Source organism: Cryptomeria japonica, unplaced genomic scaffold, assembly GCF_030272615.1.
Source record: "Cryptomeria japonica unplaced genomic scaffold, Sugi_1.0 HiC_scaffold_367, whole genome shotgun sequence".
Classification (NCBI taxonomy): Eukaryota; Viridiplantae; Streptophyta; class Pinopsida; order Cupressales; family Cupressaceae; genus Cryptomeria; species Cryptomeria japonica.
The window spans coordinates 70,001-85,000 of NW_026729189.1; the positions used below are offsets into that span (position 1 = coordinate 70,001).

General features: G+C 59.3%; 1 non-coding gene across 1 annotated transcript; it reads right to left on the reverse strand.

Moving 5' to 3' along the window:
* Window positions 1-2,643: 2,643 nt before the first annotated feature.
* On the reverse strand, window positions 2,644-2,763 carry LOC131871075 (5S ribosomal RNA). The gene has a single exon (XR_009369360.1). It is a non-coding gene; the product is annotated as a 5S ribosomal RNA (ribosomal RNA).
* Window positions 2,764-15,000: the final 12,237 nt, after the last annotated feature.

A 15,000-nucleotide genomic window follows, 5' to 3' on the forward strand; every position in this document is an offset into this window, starting at 1 on the left:
GCTACGAAGTGTGCTCCAAGGTGCGGCGTGCACGTTGTCGGAGCCCGGTTTGCCCCGGGTGCGCACCTCGCCTGCACCTTGGCCGGGGTGGGCACCTTGGCTGGGTTTGCCCAGGGTGCGCTCCGAAGCGGGGTTACTGGAGCGCCCCCTCTTTTTTTGTCAGAGCGTTTGGTGGGGTTTCTCGCATTGGCTCTTCCCAGGCCCGGTTGTTGGGTGCGCTCCCACCCTGGCGCGCGCGAAGTTGGAAGTTGGGTTAATTGCCCGGGCGCGCACCTTCGCCAGGGTGGGCACCTTGGTGCGCACACCTTGGCTGGGCTGCGCACCAGGGCGGGCTCAAGATGGCACCAGCATTCCCTTTTTCTCACTATCTTTCAAAACGGAAATTTTAAAATCTCGTTTTTTTTTTGCCTTTTATGGAAATTAGTGAAGGCATCGCATCAAAGGTGCGCACCTCGCTGCCCACCTTGGTGTGCTCCGAGGTGCCCACCACGGTGCGCAACGCCGGTGCGAACCCGGGAGCGCCCCGATGTGTGCTCCAAGGTGCGGCGTGCACGAAGTCGGACCCCGGTTTGCCCCGGGTGCGCACCTCGCGTGCACCTTGGTGCGCACACCTTGGATGGGTTGCGCGGCCTGGTGGGCACCATGGTGCGCACCAAGGAGCGCTCCGAAGTGTGCTCCAAGGTGCGGCGTGCACGAAGTCGGAGCCCGGTTTGCCCCGGGTACGCACCTCGCGTGCACCTTCGCCGGGGTGGGCACCTCGGCTGGGTTGCGCGCCCTGGTGCGCACCAAGGAGCGCTCCGAAGTGTGCTCCAAGGTGCGGCGTGCACGAAGTCGGAGCCCGGTTTGCCCCGGGTGCGCACCTTCGCCGCGGTGCGCACCATGGCGTGCACGAAGTCGGAGCCCGGTTTGCCCCGGGTGCGCACCTCGCGTGCACCTTCGGCGGGGTTGCGCGCCCTGGTGGGCACCATGGTGCGCACCAAGGAGCGCTCCGAAGTGTGCTCCAAGGTGCGGCGTGCACGAAGTCGGAGCCCGGTTTGCCCCGGGTGCGCACCTCGCGTGCACCTTCGGCGGGGTTGCGCGCCCTGGTGGGCACCATGGTGCGCACCAAGGAGCGCTCCGAAGTGTGCTCCAAGGTGCGGCGTGCACGAAGTCGGAGCCCGGTTTGCCCCGGGTGCGCACCTCGCGTGCACCTTCGCCGCGGTGGGCACCATGGCGTGCACGAAGTCGGAGCCCGGTTTGCCCCGGGTGCGCACCTCGCGTGCACCTTCGCCGGGGTGGGCACCTCGGCTGGGTTGCGCGCCCTGGTGCGCACCAAGGAGCGCTCCGAAGTGTGCTCCAAGGTGCGGCGTGCACGAAGTCGGAGCCCGGTTTGCCCCGGGTGCGCACCTCGCGTGCACCTTCGCCAGGGTGGGCACCTCGGTGCGCACACCTTCTCAATGTTTTCTTGCCTTTTCTGGAAATTGGTGAAGGCAGCGCATCAAAGGTGCGCACCTCGGTGTGCTCCGAGGTGCGAACCCGAGAGCGCTCCGAGGTGCCCACGAAGTCGAAAGTCGGGTTAATTGCATTGTTTTCCCCGGGTGCGCTCCGAGGTGCGCAACATCGGCGCGCACCAAGGAGGGCTCCGAAGTGTGCTCCAAGGTGCGCACGATGGCGTGCACCTCTGGATTCGGGAGCTCGGTTTGACCGGGGTGCGCACACCTTGGCTGGGTTGCGCACCTTTTGTGCGCTCCAAGGTGCGCACGAAGTCGGAGCTCGGTTTGCCCCGGGTGCGCACCTTCGCCAGGGTGCGCACCTTGATGCGCACAGCCTTGGCTGGGCTGCGCACCTTGGTGGGCGCCATGGTGCGCACCTTTCGTGCGCTCCAAGGTGCGCACGAAGTCGGAGCTCGGTTTGCCCCGGGTGCGCACCTTGGTGGGCGCCATGGTGCACTCCGAGGTGCCCAAGATTGGTGCGCACCAAGGAGCGCTCCGAAGTGCGCTCCAAGGTGCGCGCGAAGTCGAAAGTTGGGTTAATTGTCCGGTTTGCCTCGGGTGCGCACCTTGCGTGCACCTTCGCCAGGGTGGGCGCCTTGGTGCGCACACCTTGGCTGGGCTGCGCACACCTTGGCACCCGCGTTCCTTCATTTTAAATTTTTTTTTTTTACAATCTCTCAAGTGGGAAATTCTATAATCTCAACTTTTTTTGCCTTTTCAGGAAACTTTTGAATGGAGCGCATCATTGGTGCGCTCCGAAGTGTGCTCCAAAGCTCTCTCCAGCTGCGTGCACCTGCCCCGGCCGCGCACCCGGCCCCGCCCAGCTTCGCTCACCTGTCCCGGGCGTCTGGTGCGGAACCTTAGAGTAAGAAACATCACCGTGCACCTTGGCCAACGTGCGCGACTCGACCGAGCGCGCACTGGCCGAGGTGCACAACCGATTTCACCTGGGTGCCGCGCGCAGCACCTCGGGCGCACCGGGGTGCGCGCACAACGCCCGGGTTGCACCGTGGCCTGTGTGCTCGGGGCGCCTCGGGTGCGCGCTCGGTGTCGCCCCCGCGCGCGCGGTAGTGCGGGCAGCGCACCCCGGCCCGGCCCGGCCCCGACGAGAACGCAAACGGGCAAAAGGTTTATTCAAATAGCATTGCGACGCCCGGCGAAAAACTAAAAAAGGGTGCAACACCGGGGACTTCCCGGGAGGTCACCCATCCCAGTACTACTCCGGCCCAAGCGCGCTTAACTGCGGAGTTCTGATGGGATCCGGTGCACTAACGCTGGTATGATCGCACCCGTTATGAGGCTTGTCGCAGTGTGTACTTAGCAAACCGCGACCCACGTGCGAATCCACCCCGGCCACCCACCCCCGTCGAGGTGCACACCCTCCCTCGCGAAGTGCGCCCCGTTCGCCAAGTGTGAGCCCTGCCCGGGTGCGCGCACCTTGCTAGGGCGTCGGGTGTGCACCCGGCCCGGCCTACGTGCGTGCACCTGGAGGGGGCGTCGTGTGCGTGCAGTGTCCCGTCTGCAACGCGGTGCCCACACACCACCTCGGGCGCAACGACCTGCGCTCACATGTGGGCCGAGTGCACCTTGGTGCATGTTCGGGGCGCCTCGGGTGCACGCTCGATCTTGCCCTGGTGCACCAAGGCGCTCGGTTTGCCCCGGGTGCGCACTTGGTGCAAGGTGGGCACCCAAAATAGGGATCAAGCACCAAAACACAAGTTTCGGGATGCAAAATGGGACCCAAGGACCACAAATGCGTTCCAAGACCCATGATGGGTCCACGAGAACAAAAATGTGTTCCGAGACTTAATAAACAAATATTGGGTTTTAGGAGAAGAAACATGCTCTGATGCCCAAAACGAGAATCGACCCCGAAAAGGCCACAGGCCAAAAGTGGGATGCGAGACAAAAAAAAATGGGACCGAGGACCAAAATTGGGTTCCCAGGTCGAAGACAGGGCAACCGGACAAGAAACGACCTCTAAGGCTCGAAATGAGTCCCGACGACTAAAACTTGACAAGAAGCACCCATCAGGCACCCAACTCGACACCCATGGGATGCCGACCCACCCCGGCTTCCACCTAGCACACCTTGGCACCCACCCACCCCTCGCACCCAACCTCGCACCCAACTTAGCACCTTTGAACCCACATTGGCACTCACCCTGACCCTGGCACCTTGGAACCCACATTGGCACTCACCTTGACCCTGGCACCCACCTTTGCACTCACCTTGGGACCCACCCTGGCTCCCACCTCGGCACCCACCCAGACACCCACCTTGGTTCCTTGGCACCCACCTTGGATCCTTGGCACCCACCCCGACACCCACCTTGGCACGCAACTTGGCTACTTGCCACCCACCTTGGCTCCTTGACGCCCACCCCGACAACCACCCCGTGACCTACCCTGGCTAGGGTTGGTGCACACCCACCCTGGTGCCCACCTTGGCACCCACCCTATGACCCACCTTGGCACGCACCTTAGTACCCACCCCGTTACCCACCCTAGGACCCACCCCGTGACCCACCTTGGCCAGGGTGGGTGCACCCACCCTGGTGCCCACCTTGGCACCCACCCCATCCTAGCACCCAGCCTGTGACCGGGCTTGGAACCCAACCTTGCACCCGCACCCGTCTTGGCCAGTGTGGGTGCGCACCCATCCTGGCACCCACGTTGTGACACACCCTTTAACCCACGCACCCTAGCACCCACGTTGGCACCCACCTTGGAACCCAACCTAGCAACTTGGCACCCACCCCGTGACCCACCTTGGCATCCACCATAGCAGTCGCCGACTTGGCACCCACCTCGGCACCCACCTTGACACTTGTGGACCCACCTTGCCACTCACCCTAGCATCGACCCATCCTAGCACCCACCCTGGCACCTTTGCACCCTAGCACTCACCCATCCTAGCACCTAACCTGTGACCCACCTTGACACTCACCCTCGCACCCACCTTGGAACCCAACCTAGCACCCACCCACCCTGACACCAACCCTAGCACCTACCCACCCTTGCACCCACCCTGTGACCCATCTTGGCACCCACCCATCCTACCACTCAACCTATCACCCACCTTCTCACCCACCTTGGCATCCACCTTAGCACCCACCCACACTGGCACCTTGGCACCCACCTCGGGCAAGGTGGGTGCACACCCACCCTGGCACCCAATTTAGAACCCACCGAGCATGTTACCCACCTTGGCACCCACATTGCAGCCCACCCTAGTACCCACCCTATGACCCACATTGGCATCCACACCCTAGCACCCAGGCACCTCGACACCCGCCTTGACACCCACCCTAGCACTGAACCTGTGACCCCACCTTGGAACTCACCCTAGAACCCACCCACCCTGTGAACCACCTTGGCATCCACCTTAGCACCCACCCACCTTGGCACCCACTCTAGCACTCACCCATCCTAACACCCAACTTGTTACCCACCTTGGCACCCGCCCTCGCGTCCACCTTGAAACCCACCCTAGCACCCACCCACGCAGGAGCCCACCTTGGCACCCAACCTAACACCCACGCATCCTGGCACCCAACTTGTGACCCACCTTGGAACCCACCCTAGTACCCACCTTTGAACCCACTATATCACCAACCCACCTTGGCACCCACCCTATGACCCTCTTTGGAATCCACCCTAGCACGCACCCACCCCTGGCACCCACCATGGAGCGCACCCTAGCACCCACCCACCTCGGCACGCACCTCAACACCCACCTTGGTGTGCGCACTGCGCCAACCTCTCAAAGACCCTATGTGGTGCGCTCCAAAGTGTACACCTTTGGTGCGCTCCAAGGTGCGCACCTTTGGTGCACACCGAGGTGCACACCAAAGTGTGCACCGAGGTGAGCACCAAAGTGCACTCCAGGGTGCACACCAAGGCGTGCACCTTTGGTGCGGTCAATGCAAACGAATTCGGAAGTTGGGGTCGATGTCCTAATCGCTGCTGCAGACTACACGTATGAGAATCGGACAAATAGCTTTATATAGGGGAGGTGTTGCGTTTGATGGGTCGACTCCCCTGGTTGTGTGCACTGCACCAACTTCAAAGACCCTGTCTTGTTTAAGAAGTCAAAAGTTGGGGTGGATGTCCTAATCATTGCTGCAGTCTACGCATGTATGAGAATCAGACAAATAGCTTATATAGGGGAGGTGTTGCATTCGGTGGGTTGACTCCCCTGGTTGTGCGCACTGCGCCAACCTCAAAGACCCCGCATAGCAGAAGAAGTCGGAAGTCGGATTTTGGTGAGCACCAAGGCGTGCACCTTTGGTGCGGTCAACGCAGACGAATTCAGAAGTTGGGGTGGATGTCCTAATCGTTGTTGCAGGCTACACATGTATGAGAATCAGACAAATAGCTTATATAGGGGAGGTGTTGGGTTTGATGGGTCAACTCCCTTGGTTGTGCGCATTACGCCAACCTCAAAGACCTTGTTTTCGTTAAGAAGTCAAAAGTTGGGGTCAATGTCCTAATGGCTCCTGCAGGCTACACATGTATGAGAATCGGACAAATAGCTTATATAGGGGAGGTGTTGGGTTTGATGGGTCGACTCCCCTGGTTGTGCGCATTACGTCAACCTCAAAGACCTTGTTTTCGTTAAGAAGTCAAAAGTTGGGGTCGATGTCCTAATTGCTCCTGTAGACTACACATGTATGAGAATCAGACAAATAGCTTATATAGGGGAGGTGTTGGGTTTGATGGGTTGACTCCCCTAGTTGTTCGCATTACACCAACCTCAAAGACCTTGTTTTCGTTTAGAAGCCGAAAGTTGGGGTCGATGTCCTAATTGCTCCTGCAGGCTACGCATGTATGAGAATCAGACAAATAGCTTATATAGGGGAGGTGTTGGGTTTGATGGGTCGACTCCCCTGGTTGTGCGCATTGCGCCAACCTCAAAGACCCTGCATTGCGGATGAAGTCGAAAGTCAGAGTTTGGTGTGCTACAAGGTGTGGTCGAAGGTGCTCACCTAGGTGTGCACCTTTGGAGCACAGGAAAAGTGCCCTCCAAAAGTGCGCACCTTTGGAGTGCACAAAAGTGCCCTCCAAAAGTGCGCACCTTTGGAGCGCAGAAAAGTGCCCTCCAAAAAGTGCCCTCCAAAAGTGCGCACCTTTGGAGCGCAGAAAAGTGCCCTCCAAAAAGTGCCCTCCAAAAGTGCGCACCTTTGGAGCGCAGAAAAGTGCCCTCCAAAAAGTGCCCTCCAAAAGTGCGCACCTTTGGAGCGCAGAAAAGTGCCCTCCAAAAGTGCGCACCTTTGGAGCGCAGAAAAGTGCCCTCCAAAAAGTGCCCTCCAAAAGTGCGCACCTTTGGAGCGCAGAAAAGTGCCCTCCAAAAAGTGCCCTCCAAAAGTGCGCACCTTTGGAGCGCAGAAAAGTGCCCTCCAAAAAGTGCCCTCCAAAAGTGCGCACCTTTGGAGCGCAGAAAAGTGCCCTCCAAAAAGTGCCCTCCAAAAGTGCGCACCTTTGGAGCGCAGAAAAGTGCCCTCCAAAAAGTGCCCTCCAAAAGTGCGCACCTTTGGAGCGCAGAAAAGTGCCCTCCAAAAGTGCGCACCTTTGGAGCGCACAAAAGTGCCCTCCAAAAGTGCGCACTTTTGGTGCGCACCAAGGCGCTGGTTCGGTCGTTGCAGGCGAGTTCGGAAGTTGGGGTCGATGTCCTGAGCGGAGGTGCAAACTACACAGGTGTCGGAATCGGACAAATAGCTTATATAGGGGAGGTGTATGCTTCGATGGGTCGACTCCCCAGGTTGAGCGCACCGCGCCAACCTCAAAGACCCTACGGTATGGATGAAGTCGGAAGTTGGGTCCGATGACCAATTCGATTAGTAGGTATGCTCATGAGGTCGGAATTTGGGTCCGATGACCTGCCATGTGCAGGAAGGCGAATGTTGACACTGTGCGTTGCAAGGTGCACACCAAGGCGCTGGTGCGGTCTTTTTAGTCGAGTTCGGAAGTTGGGGTCGATGTCCTGATCGGAGGTGCAAGCTACACAGGTGTGGGAATCGGACAAATAGCTTATATAGGGGAGGTGTATGCTTCGTTGGGTCGACTCCCCGGGTTGAGCGCACCGCGCCAACCTCAAAGACCCTACGGTATGGATGAAGTCGGAAGTTGGGTCCGATGACCGATTCGATATGTAGGCATACTCGCGAGGTCGGAATTTGGGTCCGATGACCTGCCACGTGCAGGAAGGCGAATGTTGGCACTGTGCGTTGCAAGGTGCGCACCAAGGCGCTGGTTCGGTCGTTGGAGGCGAGTTCGGAAGTTGGGGTCGATGTCTTGATCGGAGGTGCAAACTACACAGGTGTGGGAATCGGACAAATAGCTTATATAGGGGAGGTGTATGCTTCGTTGGGTCGACTCCCCGGGTTGAGCGCACCGCGCCAACCTCAAAGACCCTACGGTATGGATGAAGTCGGAAGTTGGGTCCGATGACCGATTCGATATGTAGGCATACTCGCGAGGTCGGAATTTGGGTCCGATGACCTGCCATGTGCAGGAAGGCGAATGTTGGGACTGTGCGTCGCAAGGTGCGCACCAAGGCGCTGGTGCCGTCGTTGCAGTCGAGTTCGGAAGTTGGGGTCGATGTCCTGGTCAGAGGTGCAAACTACACAGGTGTGGGAATCGGACAAATAGCTTATATAGGGGAGGTGTATGCTTCGATGGGTCGACTCCCTGGGTTGAGCGCACCGCGCCAACCTCAAAGACCCTACAGTATGGATGAAGTCGGAAGTTGGGTCCGATGACCGATTCGATACGTAGGCATATTGGCGAGGTCTGAATTTGTGTCCGATGACCTGCCATGCGCAGGAAGGCGGAATTTGGGTCCGATGACCGAGTTGATGGCGTGCCATGCGCAGAAAGGCGGAATTTGGGTCCGATGACCGAGTTGATGTTGATGGCCCGCCATGCACAGGAAGGCGGAATTTGGGTCCGATGACCGATTTGAAGGCGTGCCATACGCAAAAAGGCGGAGTTTGGGTCCGATGACCGAGTTGATATTGATGGCCCGCCATGCGCAGGAAGGCGGAATTTGGGTCCGATGACCTGACATACGCATGGAGTCCGACTCGGGGGCCGATGTTCGATTCGATGACTTGCATTGTGGGTAAAGTCGGAAGTTGTGGTCTTTGACCCGATTCGATGACCAGACTTCGGCTGCTTGAGAATCGGACAAATAACTTATATAGGGGAGGTAGTGTTCTCGAGCATCCTCCCCCCGTGCCCGTTTATGTCGATTGATGCTGGTGCTCGACTGGTTGGAGCGCTCGGATGCAAAAATCTTGCACCAGGATTTATCGATTGTGATGGACACGGCAAGTCTCCTGATTGCTATGCAGGAGCTCATCGTGAATCTCTATGCGGCCTTGGTATGGACTCGACCTGCGGAATGGTTCGGCAATGGTAGTCGCTCCAACACGTCCTTGCAATGGCCACAGAGGTGATTCGACTAGAGCTCCAGTCTAGCTTTTGGGTTGCTTGGCGGACTGGTATAGCCGCGATCGAGTTCCGGCCATGAACGTTTTAGATAGCTCTTGGGCTTTCTGGGACGGAAGTCGGAAGTTTGGGCTGTTGTCCGATTTGATGACCATTCTTCGGATGTGTGAGAATCGGACAAATAACTTATATAGGGGACTGTGTTGTCTCACGCAGCCCCCTCCGTGCCCCTCTATCTCGACCGATGTTGGTGCTTGAAAGGGTTGGGATCGCTCGGATTTATAAACGTGCACCACCATTTGTCGAGTGTGAGGGACGCGGCAGGTCTCCTAAATGCTATGCGGGCGCTCTCTGAGAATCTCTATCCGGCCTCGACACAGACTAGTCTTGCTGAATGGTTTGGCACTGGTAGTCGATCCAACACGTCGTTGTTGTGGCCGCCTAGGCGATTCGATTCGAGCCCCCGTCTAGCTTTTGGGTTGCTTGGCGGATTTTGCCCTATCCGCAAGTGAGCTCGGTCCCTAAACGTTCGAGAAACCCGATTGCTATGCGCCGACTCTCTTTCTTGCGAGCCTCCATCTAGCTTTTGGGTCTCTACGGAACGGAAGTCGGAATCTGGGACCGTTGTTTGATTCGACGAGGCAGACTACGGTTGTGCGAGAATCGGACAAATAACTTATATAGGGGAGGTGTTGACTGGAGCATTCTCCCCCGTGCCCCTCTAACTCGACCAATGCTGGCGCTCGAACGGTGGTAGCGCTCGGATTTTCATTGAGCGCCAGCATTGGTCGATTTAGAGGGGCATGCGAGATTCCCGAATGCTATGCGAGGGCTCTAACGGAAATGTCTATTGGTTTCGGTATGGATGCAATTGCGAGTGGTTCGGCAAAGGTAGTCGTTCCGATGCGTCCATGTCGTGGCCAAATCGATAATTCGATTTGAGCCCTCGTATAGCATTTGGGTCTCTCGATGTGATTCCGCATTCCAGTCCCTTTGGGCACTGCTTGAGCCGCATCCCAGGGGGTTCCCTTCCCAATAATCTGCCTCGCAACCCGATTGCTATGCGGTGAGGCTCCTCGGCCGCCTCGGAACTATCTGTGTATCAGACGCATCGCGGGATAAGGGGTTGGCAACGGTAGTCGCCCCAAGCGCGTCCGATGCTTGGACCATTCCGAGGCGGCCCTGAAGCCTCTTCCGTCTAGCCGTTGGGTCCTTCTCGCCGCATCCCTCGCCTCGCACCCCGATTGCTATGCGGTGAGGCTCCTCGGCCGCCTCGGAACTATCTGTGTATCGGACGCGTCGCGGGATAAGGGGTTGTCACTGGTAGTCGCCCCAAGCGCGTCCGATGCTTGGACCATTCCGAGGCGGCCCTGAAGCCTCTTCCGTCTAGCCGTTGGGTCCTTCTCGCCGCATCCCTCGCCTCGCACCCCGATTGCTATGCGGTGAGGCTCCTCGGCCGCCTCGGAACTATCTGTGTATCGGACGCGTCGCGGGATAAGGGGTTGTCATTGGTAGTCGCCCCAAGCGCGTCCGATGCTTGGACCATTCCGAGGCGGCCCTGAAGCCTCTTCCGTCTAGCCGTTGGGTCCTTCTCGCCGCATCCCTCGCCTCGCACCCCGATTGCTATGCGGTGAGGCTCCTCGGCCGCCTTGGAACTATCTGTGTATCGGACGCGTCGCGGGATAAGGGGTTGTCACTGGTAGTCGCCCCAAGCGCGTCCGATGCTTAGACCATTCCGAGGCGGACCCGAAGCCTCTTCCGTCTAGCCGTTGGGTCCTTCTCGCCGCATCCTTCGCCTCGCACCCCGATTGCTATGCGGTGAGGCTCCTCGGCCGCCTCGGAACTATCTGTGTATCGGACGCGTCGCGGGATAAGGGGTTGTCACTGGTAGTCGCCCCAAGCGCGTCCGATGCTTGGACCATTCCGAGGCGGACCCGAAGCCTCTTCCGTCTAGCCGTTGGGTCCTTCTCGCCGCATCCCTCGCCTCGCACCCCGATTGCTATGCGGTGAGGCTCCTCGGCCGCCTTGGAACTATCTGTGTATCGGACGCGTCGCGGGATAAGGGGTTGTCACTGGTAGTCGCCCCAAGCGCGTCCGATGCTTGGACCATTCCGAGGCGGACCCGAAGCCTCTTCCGTCTAGCCGTTGGGTCCTTCTCGCCGCATCCCTCGCCTCGCACCCCGATTGCTATGCGGTGAGGCTCCTCGGCCGCCTTGGAACTATCTGTGTATCGGACGCGTCGCGGGATAAGGGGTTGTCACTGGTAGTCGCCCCAAGCGCGTCCGATGCTTGGACCATTCCGAGGCGGACCCGAAGCCTCTTCCGTCTAGCCGTTGGGTCCTTCTCGCCGCATCCCTCGCCTCGCACCCCGATTGCTATGCGGTGAGGCTCCTCGGCCGCCTTGGAACTATCTGTGTATCGGACGCGTCGCGGGATAAGGGGTTGTCACTGGTAGTCGCCCCAAGCGCGTCCGATGCTTGGACCATTCCGAGGCGGCCCCGAAGCCTCTTCCGTGTAGCCGTTGGGTCCTTCTCGCCGCATCCCTCGCCTCGCACCCCGATTGCTATGCGGTGAGGCTCCTCGGCCGCCTTGGAACTATCTGTGTATCGGACGCGTCGCGGGATAAGGGGTTGTCACTGGTAGTCGCCCCAAGCGCGTCCGATGCTTGGACCATTCCGAGGCGGCCCCGAAGCCTCTTCCGTGTAGCCGTTGGGTCCTTCTCGCCGCATCCCTCGCCTCGCACCCCGATTGCTATGCGGTGAGGCTCCTCGGCCGCCTTGGAACTATCTGTGTATCGGACGCGTCGCGGGATAAGGGGTTGTCACTGGTAGTCGCCCCAAGCGCGTCCGATGCTTGGACCATTCCGAGGCGGACCTGAAGCCTCTTCCCTCTAGCCGTTGGGGCTTTCTCGCCGCATCCCTCGCCTCGCACCCTGATTGCTATGCTGTGAGGCTCCTCGGCCGCCTTGGAACTATCTGTGTATCGGACGCATCGCGGGATAAGGGGTTGGCAGTGGTAGTCGCCCCAAGCGCATCCGATGCTTGGACCATTCCGAGGCGGCCCTGCAGCCTCTTCCGTCTAGCCGTTGGGGCCATCTCGCCGCATCCCCCACCTCGCACCACGATTGCTATGCGGTGAGGCTCCTTGGCCGCCTCGGAACTATCTGTGTATCGGACGCATCGCGGGATAAGGGGTTGTCACTGGTAGTCGCCCCAAGCGCGTCCGATGCTTGGACTATTCCGAGGCGGCCCTGCAGCCTCTTCCGTCTAGCCGTTGGGGCCATCTCGCTGCATCCCCCACCTCCTCGGCCGCCTCGGAACTATCTGTGTATCGGACGCATCGCGGGATAAGGGGTTGGCAGTGGTAGTCGCCCCAAGCGCGTCCGATGCTTGGACTATTCCGAGGCAGCCCTGCAGCCTCTTCCGTCTAGCCTTTGGGGCCATCTCGCCGCATCCCTCGCCTCGCACCCCGATTGCTATGCGGTGAGGCTCCTCGGCCGCCTGGGAACTATCTTCGTATCGGACGCATCGCGGGATAAGGGGTTGTCACTGGTAGTCGCCCCAAGCGCGTCCGATGCTTGGACTATTCCGAGGCGGCCCTGTGGCCTCTTCCGTCTAGCCGTTGGGGCCATCTCGCCGCATCCCCCACCTCGCACCCCGATTGCTATGCGGTGAGGCTCTTCGGCCGCCTTGGAACTATCTTCGTATCGGACGCATTGCGGGATAAGGGGTTGTCACTGGTAGTGGCCCCAAGCGCGTCCGATGCTTGGACTATTCCGAGGCGGCCCTGCAGCCTCTTCCGTCTAGCCGTTGGGGCCATCTCGCCGCATCCCCCACCTCGCACCCCGATTGCTATGCGGTGAGGCTCCTCGGCCGCCTTGGAACTATCTTCGTATCGGACGCATCGCGGGATAAGGGGTTGTCACTGGTAGTCGCCCCAAGCGCGTCCGATGCTTGGACTATTCCGACGCGGCCCTGTGGCCTCTTCCGTCTAGCCGTTGGGGCCATCTCGCCGCATCCCCCACCTCGCACCCCGATTGCTATGCGGTGAGGCTCCTCGGCCGCCTTGGAACCATCTTCGTATCGGACGCATCGCGGGATAGGGGGCTGTCACTGGTAGTCGCCCCAAGCGTGTCCGATGCTTGGACCATTCCTAGGCGGCCCTGAAGCCTCTTCCGTCTAGCCGTTGGGGCCTTCCCGCCCCATCCCTCGCCTCGCACCCCCGATTGCTATGCGGTGAGGCTCCTCGGCCGCCTTGGAACCATCTGTGTATCGGACGCATCGCGGGATAAGGGGTTGGCACTGGCAGTCGCCCCAAGCGCGTCCGATGCTTGGACCATTCCGAGGTGGCCCTGAAGCCTCTTCCGTCTAGCCGTTGGGGCCTTCCCGCCCCATCCCTCGCCTCGCACCCCGATTGATATGCGGTGAGGCTCCTCGGCCGCCTTGGAACTATCTGTGTATCGGACGCATCGCGGGATAAGGGGTTGGCACTGGTAGTCGTCCCAATCGCATCCGATGCTTGGACCATTCCGAGGCGGCCCTGCAGCCTCTTCCGTTTAGCCGTCGGGGCCTTCCCGCCGCATCCCTCGCCTCGCATCCCGATTCCTATGCGGTGAGTCTTCTCGGCCGCCGCGGAACTATACCTGTTATTGCTACTGCATCCTTCGGCTGGTAACCTCCTCTGCCGCCTTGGAACGTTCTCTTTGTCGGACGCGTCGCGGGATAAGGGGTTGGCACTGGTAGTCGCCCCAAGCGCGCCCGATGCATAGACCGCTCCGAGTCGACCTTGCTTTCAGCCTCTCACATGCATAGACCTCTCTGAGTCGACCCTGCAGCCTCTCACGTTTAGCCTTTGGAATCTCGCCTCACAACATGATTGCTATCCTTGATGCATCCCTTGCCTCGAGCCCTGATTGCTTTCTTGGCTGCATCCCTCCTCTCCTCACAGCCCGGTTGTCATCACTGCTTCATCCGTCGCTTCATGCATTCTGGCTGCTGGGCCCTTCCCACCGCACACCTCGATTGCTATCTCTTCTGCATCACACACCCCGATTGCTATCTCTGCTACATCCCTCGGCTCTCACTTCTGCATCCTTCGCCTCACACCTCGATTGCTATCAATGCTGCATCCGTAACCTCACACCCCGATTGCTATGCGGGGAGGCTCCTTGGCCGCCTTGGAAATTTCTGTGTGTCGGACGCACCGCGGGATAAGGGGTTGGCACTGGTAGTCGCCCCAAGTGCGCCCGATTCTTAGACCGCTTCGAGGTGACCTCGTAGCCTCTTTCGTCCAGGCTTCCTGCCTTCAACGCCCTTTTTACACCTCGATTGCTATGCGCGGGCTCGTTGGCGTCTATCACCTCTCTGCGAAGAGTGGCACGATGATTGTTGGGGTAAATCGTAGCAGTCCGATCTCTGGCCTTGGGCCATTGTGAGGGCTGATCGATTTCCTGTGCGCATCTCGTGTTCGCCCAGTAACAGACTCGACGACTTGTAATCGGTCTTGTTCCCGATTGTTCCTGGAGGTAGTCTTCGGAACTCTTGGATTTGACCTGTCACTCGAACTGTCCTCTTCCGAGGATGCTTGTGTGTGTGTGCTTGTGCCATTTCCTTGGCGGTATTAACGAGATATTAAAGAGCGGAGTGAGCGCCTCGCCCAGCTATGTTTGGGGCTCTCACTCCCTTACCCGGTGTGCGACCGCTTTGCACGTAGGTTGCGGAGCATCGCGACTCTTTCGATGTTTGGCGGTTGTCTTCCGGTGATGCGTTGGTCCCGAAGTGCACGTTACTAGCATTTCTGCCATTGTTCTCGATCTTTGGCACGTTCCTTCGTTGCAATTGGATATATATCTCCGTTTATACGCGCAGGCTTCTCCCGCCTATTCAGCGCTGTCCCACTCTCAGCACTCTCGTGGTCTCCTTGGCTTCTCTCTCCCGTGAGCGAGCTCTCTTCTCGAGTCTTTTCCATGTCCCATGGAGGTTGCCTTGCGAAATTCGGGCACACAAACGTGACCGGATAAGAGCGGAATTGCCTATGAGGAGAAGCTCACCTTAGGGAGCAGCAATGCCGAGTGT